Genomic DNA, 12,778 nt, shown 5'->3' with positions numbered 1-12,778 from the left:
CAGCCTGCACAGTCAGCACTTGGCACATAGTAGGTGCCTGTCATGCTCGCTGAGTGTCTGGCCCAGCTCTCCCCCGCACTCCCTCCCCGGACGAGGCTGCTGGTGAGCGCAGGGAGGGTGCGCACATCTCTAACACCCACACGCTCCGCTCTCCCCCAAACAATAACTGATACCCAGATGACTTGACGACATGATAATTTGCCCATGTCTTGGCTGGGAACTGCTTCCAGCAGTAAAAGCTGGCTGTTTGATGGCCCCAGGAAAACATGAGCCGTGACATGCTAAAATGATCACCCAGTGGAGCCCTCTGTTTAAATACACCGGAAACCAAATCCACTAGGGCTGAGGGCTATTCCCCACTGTCCTGGCTGCCTGGAACACAGAGCTCCTGGGACTGGACCTGCTGGAGCAGGGCTCAGCCTACTCTACAGGTGCCTACGGTCCCACGGGATGTGACGAAGTCGTGCCTTGTGTGTGGCACATAGCAGGTGGTCAGGATGGGGCACTGACCCTCTCTTCTTTGGGTCAGCAGGTCCTGGAAGGAAATGTGCAGCTCTGGGCCCATCAGGCAGCATCAGGACTAGTTAGGGCGGGCTCAGGGGTGAGCTGGGCACCCGGAGTTGGCTCAGCCTGCATCCCTGTCAGAAGGACTGCAATCCTGGGACAGGTCCTGAACGGTCCTGAAAGGCAGTGAACTCCCTGCCACCAAAGGTGTCCAGGCAGAGCAGGGCACCAGAGGGAGACGGTTTGGACTGGCTGCCCTCTCCAGTGCTGCAATGCTGGGACATGAGTGGGATGGGGCTTCAGAGTCAGGCAGACAGCAGTTCAAATCCCACCTCTTCCACTAGCAGCCTGGGTGGCCCTGGACAAGTCACGTAACCATGCTTAGAAGCAGTTTCCTTATCTCCACAAAGAAATAACACAGGTAAGATGTCTGCATGCAGTAGGTACCTACTAAACACCCATGCCCTCCCTGCGCATGGGCCTGTAATGGCTCCCTGCTTCCTTCTGAGTCAATGTACACACCTCCAGTTGGGCCTTGGTGCTCTCAGATGTCCTCCCTATCTGTCCCCAGCAGATGACCAGGTCCTTCCCCCTCCCATACATCAGAGGCCAGGGGTTACGCCAGCGCCTCCAGGAAGCCCCCCCAGGCTGCTCTGACTGGTGCCCAGCTCCTCCTCATTTGCAGCAGTGTACACACCAGGGGTGAGGCTGGTGGGCCTGAGCAGGTGCACCTCGCAGGTCCCTGGAGTCGCCTGGTCCTGTGGTTAGGAGATGGAATATACCGAGTGTGTGTGTCCTACAACAATGACCACAAGTATCTGATGCTACAATTGCCACATGTCAGGCACTTCCAGGTAACTCATTCAATCTGCACAGGAGAGTTATGAGGGAGGCACTATTCTTTATTTTTTATAGATAGAACTGAAGAACAGAGAGGTTAAGTGGCTTGTCCAAAATCACACAGTAATGAATGCTAAAGCCAGCTTTGTACCCAGGCAGCGTATCTCCAGTCTCCACCCCTAACCGTGACTCCGCACACTCAGATGCTGCACCTCACTTTAGGCCTTTTGCAAGTCCTGCAGAGGTTTAGGAATCATCCAGGGTTGTCGGTGGTGGTACTCCGTGACCCTGGAGGTCAAAATATGAGCACACACACACACACTTGCAGCACTGGTGAACACATGCAGACCTATGCACACAACTTGAGTGAAGGGTCTTCTGTCACCAGCTCCATGCCCGAGTCTCTCACCTCTCCCCCTACCCCAAGCCATGGTGCACATGATGTCCGGTCTGTCACAGATGTTGAATTCAAAGCCTCTCCACCACATGGCAAGATCTCTTTGCACAGGTGATGACTTCGATGCTCAGAGAAGGCTGAACACTCCCCTTAGGTCACACAGCAAGTGAGGGTAAAACTGGACCAACACCCAGGCCTGGGGAGCTCCTAACAAGTGTTTTCTCATACCATCCCAAGGTCCCCTTGAGAATCCTCAATTCCAGACATTTCCCCTATTCCTTCTTGCTTTGAGCAGGATAGGAAAGAAGGGGGACAGAAGAGAGGCGAGGTGAGCAGGAGGGCAAGGCGGCACCCTGAGCCGTGGGTGCCTGTCTCAGGCACTGCCCGCGGCCGCCTTGAGAGCACCGCGGTAAGGCGGGGGTTAACTCTCTGCTGTGGAGCAGAAAATGAGGTTCCAGTTATTAGTTGATTTATTGCTCTGTCCTCAATCTGCGCTCAGGTCCTGGAAGGAAATGTTCCACTCGAAAGCATTAAGCGTCTTCAAAGAGCAGAGGCATTAAAAATTGAAATCATAAAATAGACACGTAAATACAGTGCAGGTGGGGGGGGCAGCCCCCCGGCAGGCTGAGGGGGGGCAGGGGGTCCCCGTGGCTACCAGGTTGCTACATGTATGTAGGAGCCAACTGCGTCCCCGGAGGTGAGGGGATGTTCCTGCCTGGAAATGGCGCCCAGCATGGAGCACAGTGCCTGAAACCCCGCCAGGAGCACACCTCATCTTAGGATCAGATTGACCCTGTCTGAAAACATGGCTCCCTTCCGGTCAAGGGTCAGAAGCTCAGCCCCAGCCTGTCGGGCAATGGGGGAGAGGCATGGGGAGGGGAGGCAGTCAGGAGGAGGGCTTGCCAGCTCCTACTCAGCCACTGGGTTGGGGAAGGACAGCCCTGGAAGCCCCGGGCAGGCAGCCCTACCATGCCACAGCCCCGTGGACAGGGCCCAACCCCACAGACCAGCAGGGTGGGCACGCTGTGGTGGGCAAGGGGCAGCCCCAGCAAGCCAGGCCTTGGGGGAATGGACAGAAGGGTACCTGCTCTTATCAGCACTCCTGGCAGTGGAGTGACAGGCAGGCCACAAAGCCCCTGCTCCCTCTGCACAGGCAGAATGTTCCCAGAGCGGGGGCCCTGCTGAGCTGGGAGCAGGGCCAAGGCCTGCCCAGAAGCTGGCACCCAGGAGGATCCTCACGCCTGATAGAGAAATGGCACTGTCCTCGAGAACAGGGATCCCCGGCCCAGGCCAGGGCTCACACCTCTTCTTGTCCCCACCCACCCACCTCTTCCAGGCCCAGGGAAGGGCCTCTCATGTCCCTCAGCTGAAGACACACGTGTGAACGGGTAGGGTCAGAACTGGAGAAATACCACACCCAAGCACATGTTAAAGAACACAGGCACACATGCGTGCTCATGTCTACATGCACAGGTGTACGCAGAACCACGTCACGGGCACGAATACACGTATGCTAATGCTTGCACACACGGACGGGCACAGGTATGCATGTGTGTACATGACAGCACACAGGCATGTATGGACATGCCACTCAGGTGCACGCCCACACACGTAGATACAGGCAAAACAGCCAGGAGCCTGTCTGCAGTCCCCTCATGAGAGAGGGGCAAGGGTCTAGCATCACTTCCTCTGGCAGTGGGGACCCCTCAGACTCAGTCCCTTGCCCTTGGCGCCCCCATGGCCCCCTGAGGTCAGGAGACCTGGGCTCTGCGTCTTTCCCAGGCCCTGGTTTGGGGATGTATGACCTGGATAAGTCCCTGCCCTTCTGGCCATGCACTCTGGGCTGCAGAGGCGTCCCTGACTGTGACAGCCTCTTCCTAGCTGGGCAGCAAGGCTGAGGGGGACCCAACCCTGTGTCCTCATTTCTAGCAGCGAGAGGTGGGGGCAGGGCAGGGGCAGAGGGGGCCCAGGGAGGTGGGCAGAGCTGTAGTCTCTGAGGACAGGGTGTGGCCTGGCATGAGCTGAACCTGGGCCAAGTCCTCAATTAACGGAAGCCTGGCCAGGAGGGGGCAGCACAAGGACCTGGGGAGGGGCATCTGCAGAGAGGGGAACCTGGAAGATGGGCCTCTGTGCCAGGGCTCTCCTCCTGCCTCCTCAAGAGCAGCATGCCCAGCTGAGTCTGAGCCCCCCAGAGGACCAAGATCTCCGTGGGACCAGGATGGCTGGGCATGGATGTGGTAGGGAATGTCATGGTCTCCTGCCAGCACTAGGGACATTTCCCCTGGGGCCTCTGGGAGCCATCTCCACTCAGTCCCTTCACAAGGACAGTGAGTCATGGAGGTGCCCACCTTCTTTTCCGTGCAAGACCACTCCTTCCTCAACCCCCACGAGGTGCCAGAGCTGCGAGGGCCCTCTGAGGCCAGGGCTGGAAACAGCAAGGGCCTCCTGGGTAATGAAGAGGTGGACAGGAAGGGCCCCACTCAGCATGCCCAGCCACTCGTTGGGGTCATAGACCACCAGGGCCTCTTTACGAGACTATACAGGTTGATTTTGATGGAAAACCTCTCAAACTCAGCCCTGTGGGCTGAGAATTTTGCCACACTCTGTGGCTAGAGCAGAGCAGAGCACACACACACGCGCGCGCGCGCACGCGTACGTGGACATGCATGCTTACACTGACACACAACACTCTCACCCATTCACACTCTATTGCACACACAGCCAGATCTGTGACTTATACAAAAACACACATCAATGCACACATAAAACACTCTTCACATACACACACAAACACACTTGCGCCCACATGGACGCCCCCACACATACACACACGCACGATCACACACGTCTGTGGGGCAGTCTGCCTGAGCCACCCATGTGACCTCTCACGAGGATGGATAAGCAACCAAGGCAGAGTGAGCGGGCGGTGAAGGCGCTGGCCCAGGCCCTGCTCTACGCCGCAGAGCCCAGGCTCTTGCTCCCTCCCGGCTCAGCTTCCCAGATGGGCCTGGGGGGCTCCTTCCCCACCACTCCCCATCTGCCTGCCCCTCGCCGTCCTCCCTGGCTCCACCTCTCTTCAACTGCCTGTTGTTACTGCTGTGATCTGAATTCCCCCCGAGAAACCCATGTGCTGCAGCAGAGTCCAGATGTGGGGTCTTTGGAAGGCGCCTGGCTCATGACAGCTCTGACCTCATCAATGGACTGACTCATCGATAGATTCACAATTCAATGAACTACTGGAGGTGGCAGAAAGTTACAGGGTGGGACCTAGTTGGAGGAAGAAGGTCTCTGGAGGCATGTCTTTGAAAGTTATATTTTGTCCCCAGCTCCCCTCTCCCTCTCGGGGCAAGCTCTGCTCTACCATATGCTCCCTACCACATTCTGCCTCAACACGGCAACCATGGACTGAGACCTCTGGAACCATGAACTAAAAATACATTTTTCCTCCTTTAGTTTGATTTTCTCAGGTATTTTGTCATAGGAGCAGAAAGCTGACACACACATCAATCACCACCTCCCTTTATTATGGACCACTACTTCTAACTGCCAGCCCCAGCTCCAGCCCTGGTACCCTGCCCCCACCTGTCCCCAGCTCCATCCAAGCCCTCCACTCCAGAAGCACTCCAGGCCCAGGCACCTTGTTCCCCCAAGTATAATTTTTCTTAATTGGGAGCTCGTTAATTATCCCTATGCTTTCCAGAGGAAATAAACAGCAATTAGAGAAATAAGTGGTATTTTCATTCTCCAGCAGACTTAGCATCGGTGCCCAGCCCACCCGCCCCAGCCTGTCCTGCCTGATGACATGCCCAGCTGCCTGCTGGATCCCCTTGCCCATCCCCTCTGCCCGCATCCATCCCCACGTGTGGAGCCAAGTGCCCGCCACCAGGCCACCCCGGCAGCAGGTCTTCCTCTTGGAAGCTGTGTGAAGAACCATAAATTGCTGAGAAAGGGCCTCCTTCCCTGTGCAACAGAAGGTTAGAGTGTTTAAAGAGAGCAGTGGAACTGTTTTTATTAATCAGAACTGCTATAAAGAAAGCATTTTAATTAACATAATTATCCCGATTGAGAAAAGCAGTCCTTATCCCATAGATACTTTTCAGACTAAAGATGCAAGCTGTCACAATCAGTCATAATTAAGTAAAGCGAGATATTCACCCCCCTCGCTCTTTTCCCCTCTTGGGCACGGCTCCTCTTTGGGTCATAGATCTCAGAGGGGAGACACAGCAGATGTGACGTCCTCCCTGCCGCCCTCTCACCCCAGCTGCATCCTCAGCTGCATTCCAGAAAGAGCAGTGCCCCACCCCCGCAACCAGGCCTCGGGCCCCACACCACTCCCGCTCCCAGGGCTGGCTGCAGCCTGGCCTCCCTGCCTCTTGGAAAGGGAACACAGCTACCTCACCCTCATTCCCCCTGGACACCTGAAGGGACTTTCCTGGGTCACCAAGGGCCAGAGGGGAGAATGGGAGAGCAGGAAGCCAGCGGGCACCTGGACCATCACCCTGGTCCAGACTCCCACCCCTCCCACAGGGATGTCCACATTCACCCCTAACCAGCCATCCAGACCACCCTTGACTCAAATCTAGGCCATTTCCCCACATAACACTCAGAAATCTATCCACACCACAAATATAAGTATATAACTCTCCCTTCCTTCCTGGGCCTCACGGAGACCTGACCCTAGCCCCCTTCAGCCATATCTCCCACTACACCTCCCCACACCTGATCCACTCCAACCGCACTGGCCTCACAGATTCCCCTCAAACTCTGGCCACAGGGCCTTTGCATGTGCCATTTCTGCTGCCTATGGCACCCATTCCTCCAGCCATGGCCTCCTACCCTCAATGAACACATTCAGCTGCAGAACTCAGTTGAAGCTCCCTGGGAAGCCCTCCCCTACCTCCTGGACCTGGTCAATTTGTTCTTAAATCCTCTCCCTTCTGTCCCTTGGAAGTTGGGACACAACAGTCTTATAACATTGCTGTGACTTTGTTTACCTTAGTACCATCCATTCAACTGTAAGCTCTGTGAAGCAGCCAGAGACCATTTCTCTTTGTGGTTTGTTTGATCAATTGATGGCATTCTGTTCGCTGTAGTATCCCCAGCACTTGGCTTGAGCTAAGTCCACACCTGTCTAGTCTCGAGAATGTGTTTTGAATTAGGATGAGAAGGGAAAAAGAACGTAGGAGTCCCAGCCACCCGTACCGTGACCCCCTTGGGCTTGAAGGCTGGGCTGGGACAGCTCTCGGGACCCTTCATTCCCCTTCTGGGCCTCAGCTCTCCATCTGGGAAATGGGAGGCCTGAAGCAGGCAACATTCTCTGCCCCCGACCCCGACATGGAACAGCCGCGCCAAAGCTGCAGACTTTCCTCCTCTTCCCCTTGCAGAAAAATCCACCTGCTCACCAAGTATCTGTCACCTCCCGAGGCCACCCAGGAAGGGTGAGGCCGGGTGCTCGCTGCTCCCAGCACCACCCCCAGCATCTGCAGGTGACGCGTGCGTAGGTGACACCACAGACGTATTTCAGCCGACACGCTGAAGTTTCCTCCCTGCAAAGGTGCTTATTTTTTAGTACATCTTAAATGGGAGCCTGCGAAGTGTGTTGTCAGCGCTTTTTAAATGGCTTGTTAATGCCCCTGTAAAGCTCAGCACGCTGGCCAGAGGAGACAGCTCACTTGGACAGCCTGGACACACTCGCAGCCAGCTGAGCCCCGGGCTGACCCGGGAGTGTCAGGAGGCCCAGGAACAGACTCTCCCCCACAAACACATGCTCAGAGACCTCCCAGGGACACGGGCTTGTCAACCCTGTGGAGGTGGCAGGAGGCAAGCTCGGGCCATGCTGGCAGAGGAAACAGGAATAATCCTCAGCTTTGTAGTCACGTGACCCAGGTTCAGTTTCTTCTTTGGCCACTTACTGGTAGTGTGACCTCAGGCCAGTGACCAAACCTCTCTGGGCCTCAAGTGTCCTCATTTATTAAGTGGCGATGTTAACTCCTACCCCAAGGCTATTTTGAAGTATGAATCAGGTAATAGATGCCAAGTGCCAGGTGTGGTAATGGTATAAAGGTCATGTTTTTTAAACGGTCCTTCTCTTTTAGAGATTACACTGAAATATTGATGAATAGAACTGGATAATGTCACAATAGCCTAGCAGTGGAGGACAGTGAGCGGGTGCAGAGGCAGCAAGTCTGGTCACGACTGACACTTGCTGGTGGGGACACGGGGCTCAACGGACTGGTCCCTCCACCGACCTGCAGGGTGAGGATTTCACATCAAACCATCACACAGGCGCTCCGGGGGCACTCAATAAGCCTGGGATGTGCTCTCCTGCCTTGGAAGCCTCGGCTCCTCCCAGGGCCAGGTTCAGAGACCCGCACCAACACCGGGAAGGGTCCTTCTGGGGGCTGGGCCTTCGAGAAGCCCCCAGAGGCTCCCACATCCACAGACAGGGAGACACGGGGGAGGGCCCTTGCCACCGCCTCTGGGGGTGCAGAGGAGTCAGGCAGCCTCTCTGGTTCAGGTCCAGATTCCACTATCTCAGCTGTGTGACCCAGGGACCATCGCTTTCCCTCTCTGAGCCTCAGTGAGGGGATTATGTAGGAAAACTAATGCAGCCACTTAGCAGCAAACCTGGCCTGAGGCAGATGCTTAATCAACCTGAGACTCCCCTGCCTTCCTATCAAGTGTAAATATGACTATTGTCACCTACTAAATGCAGTGGTGGGTAGCTGACCTCTTCCTGGGACCAGGCTCAGACCTGATAAGATCCATCTTGCCTTCCAGAAGTTCCCAGGGGAACTTTTTTGTGGCTAGGATGAAAGAGGAGGGTAATAATAATAACGACAACAGTGGCCCACTTCCTGCGGGCTTTCCATGTGCCAGGCCTGCAGGCTGACCTCACTGCACCTTCCCTGGGCCAGGCCTTGGGGAGGGCCAGGCCTCTGAGACCCAGAAGGCATCGGCCAAGTGCATGCGGGGCATGCACTGGGGGGCGGGAGGAAGCCCGGCAGGGCCCAGCAGTCCCTGTGGCAAGTGGACAGTCGGCAGGGCCTGCGCTGGCCCTCTGCTCCTGCTCCAGGGCAGCGAGTGGGAGGAGCCTGGGGTGACTGGGTTGGTGGCCACTATATATAGCCGGCTCAGACACGCACACACGGCTATTTCTGTGTTCTTCCTCCTACTGAGGCAGGGGGAGGGGAGAGAAAGTAGTCCATCTAAAAATATAACCGGGAAAAATATCACAACACCGACCGCGCCCAGGAGCTCTGTCTCGTTCTCTCGCCTCCGCCTCCGCGCCCCGACTCACCCCCCAGCCGCCTGGGCTCCATTTGGAACCATCAGGATCTCTGCTCCCCCACCACCACATTGCCCTGGTGCCCACCGGCTTGGGCAGGAGCTCTTCTGCCCCCATTTCACAGGTGGATAAACTGAGACCTGGAGAGGGCTTAAGACCTTCGGTGGGGCCACAGGCTCTGGCAATGGCACTCTGTGCCACTGGCTTCTCTGGGAGGCTCAGGCAGGGGCAGGGTTTTTCCCTGCCTGACTGACTCTGCTCTAACCTGCCTCCATATCTGCTCTCTGAGCCTCAGTTTCCTCAACTATAAATGGGGGATAGGTAAACCACTAACTTAAAGGTGGTAGTGAGGATGGAGGCGGAGCCTGACTTCCATGTGCCACCTGCAGGTGAGGTGGGCAAGGAGGCAGCTGCCAAACACCAATGGGTGTGAAGTGCTTGGCCCCAATCAGCTGGTCCCTGGACCTGGGCCTCTGCTGGTCTCTGCGCACTCTGGCCCTTTAACTTTAGTGGAAGGCATCGATCACATCAAGCAGGTTTCCTCCAATGTGTCTGAGATGGGAAAACTGGGCTGGGACTGGCCAGAGGTCAGCAGCCAGTCTCTGGTATAGCCACTTGCTAGCTTTGACCTCCCATCTCTGAGCTCGGTTTTCTCATCTGTCAGGTGAGGTTAAGGTCAGTGCCTACTTCATGGGCTGCTGTGAGGATGAGATGAGGTGAGCGTCTGAGTCATTAATGGTGGCTTCCACAACTAGGAAGACAGCTACAAGCTCCCAAGGTGCCTACGACCTCCCCTGGTCAGAGCCAGGGCTCCAACCTTATGGTCGGGGCCTGGTCCCCACCCCCACAACCAGATCCCCCATACCCAACCCATATGGTATCAGCAATTTCTTCCTGATGGCCAGGGGACCCTGTCACTACCCACCCCTGGAGAGCCTGAGATGAAGGCCCAGCTTCCTCACTGGTCACACTGGCTGTGAAGAAGGATCAGAGTGAAGGATTTAAACCCCACACCCACCTCTCCAGGTAGTGGGGCACCCCCTCAGTGTCTAAAGCTGGTTTGGGTATGGCCAGACCAGAAGCAGATCTGATGAGCTCCACCAGCCTCCCACACCAGGACCCCAGGAGGACAAAGTTCACCCTCCCCCCCGCCCCCATCCCCCATCAGAGGCGGAGCCTGTGTCTGCCAGACCTGGGAAAGCCAGGACAGGAGCTGAAGGGTGGATTCCTGTGTTCAAGGACTGGCTTGAAAAATCCTGAAGGCATTCCAGTGGCTCGAGAGAGCTGGTCGGAGTGGGACTCAGTATGCGTGAGCCACCCTGACCCCACTCCTACACCCCTCCTCTGGCCCTCGAGTTTTGGAGCCCAAGTGTATAACTTCATCTTTCCAGCTGTGAAGTTCCAGTTGGGCAGGGGTTCCCTTCAGCCAATTGCAAGGTGAGAGTCACCTCTGGGTGACAGAAGTGGCACTCTGCCCCCACCTGACTTGCTGGAAGTCCATGGCAGGAGGATGCCAGAGCCCAAATTGCCCCCTTAGGCCTTCCTCCCACAGACCAGTGCTCGGTGTTCAGGAGGACTGTTGTCCACTGCACAAGTTCTGCCAAATTTCTGTCCTGTCACAGAGCTCATGACCCCACTCAAAGGCCCCCATAATGGTGATGATGGCGGGAGGAAGCCTGGCTCCCTGAAGTATGGATGTCTGCCTCTGTCTCTCAACCAGCCCAGTCCTGCCTGACGTGGGGAAAAGCAAGGACTCAGGGCCAGAGCAACAGCCAACACCCAGGAGGAAGGGACACAGGCCCTGATCTGAGGGAGGCACCCACCTATGCAGACACCATACAAGAAAGAACAAGCTCTGCTTGTAGCTGCTATCTGGCTTCTGAGTTGCTATATGCAAAAGAATGAAGTTGGACCCTTACCTCACACCATATACAAAAATAACTCCAAATGGTGAGATACCTAAACGTAAGGCCTGAAATCATAAAACTCCTGGGAGAAAATGCATGACACTGAATCGGGCAAAAGCAAAAACAGACAAATGGGGTTATATCAAACTTGAAAACTTCTGCTCAGCAAAGGAAACAACCGATAGGGAACCTAAGGAATGGAAGAATATATTCAGAATACATCTCAAAGAGGTTGACATAAAGAAATATAAGGAGGGCTGAGGAGATAGCTCAGCTGGTAGAGTGCTTGCCTTGCAAGCACAAGGCCCTGAGTTTGATCCCCAGTACTGAAAAAACAAAAAAGAACATATAAGGAACTCCTACAACATGCCAGGCACGGTGACACATGCCTGTAATCCCAGTGACTCAGGAGGCTGAGGCAGGAGATTGAGAGTTCAAAGCCTGCCTCAGCAACTTAGCAAGGCCCTAAGCAACTCAGTGAGGCCCTGTCTCTAAATAAAATATAAAAAGGCTGGGGATGTGGCTCAGTGGTTGAGTGTCCCTAGGTTCAAACCCTGGTACCAAAAAAAACAGAACAAAACAAAATAAAACAACAACAATAACAACAAAAACAACTTCTACAACTCAACAAAAATATCCCAAAGACTGAAAAATAATCATTGAATGACAACAGAATGACATTTTTTCCAAAGAAGATAAGCAAATGCTCGAGAAGCACATAAAAAGATTCTTGAAGCTCCTAATCATGAGGGAAATGCACATCAAAACCACAATGAAATATTACTTCACAACCATTAAGGTGGTCACTATTTAAAAAAAAAAAAAACAAAAACCAGAAAATAGCAAGTGTTGGGCCTGGGGTTGTGGCTCAGTGGTAGAGCATTTGCCTAGCATGTATGAGGCACTGGGTTTGATCCTCAGCACACATAAAAATAAACAAATAAAATAAAAGTATGGTGTCCATCTACAACTAAATATATTATACATATATATGTATATATTTTAACAGCAAGTGTTAATGAAGACATGGAGAAATTTGAAGACTTGTAAACTGCTGGTGGAAATGCAAAGTGGTGTAGCCACTTGGAAAAACAGGATGAGGGTTCCTCAAAAAATTGAAAATAGAATTACCATGTGATCCAGCAATCGCACTTCTGGGTATATAGCCAAAGAATGGAAAACAGGATGTCAAGGAGATATTTCCATATCAGCATTGCAGTATTATTGCAGTATTATTCCCAACAACCAAGAGGTGGAAGCAACCCAAATATCTATCAACAGATGAACAGATTAATAAATAAGGCATATGCAAATAATGGAATATTATTTGGCCTTAAAAACAAAGGAAGGGGCTGGGGGTGTGGCTCAGTGGTAGAGTGCCTGCCTAGCATGGGTGAGGCACTGGGTTCCATTCTCTGCACAGCAGATAAATAAATGAATAAAATAAAGATCCATCAACAACTTTTAAAAAGTATTTTTTAAAAAAAGAAAGTATTGCCACATGCCATATCATGGCTGAACCTTGGGGACATTATGCTAAGTGAAATAAACCATGAGTCTACATAGATGAGGAATTTCAGGTGTCCAGATTATTAGGAACAGAAAGTTGAGGGGAGGTTGCCAGGGGCTGGAGAGGGGTGAACAGGCAGCTGCTGTCCAGTGGGTACAGAGGTTCACTCATGCAAGATGACAAAGTTCTAGAGATCAACTGTACAATAAAGTACACTATACACTTAAGATTGCTAAGATGGTAAATTTTATGTTATATATTTTTGAGTACAATCAAAAAAAGAAAGAAAAAATGATCTTCATCCCCGTCCTATAAATGAGGAAATCAGCCCT

The sequence above is a fragment of the Sciurus vulgaris genome (genome assembly GCF_902686455.1).
Source record: "Sciurus vulgaris genome assembly, chromosome: 2".
Lineage (NCBI taxonomy): Eukaryota > Metazoa > Chordata > Mammalia > Rodentia > Sciuridae > Sciurus > Sciurus vulgaris.
Note: the sequence above shows the minus strand (reverse complement) of the source record.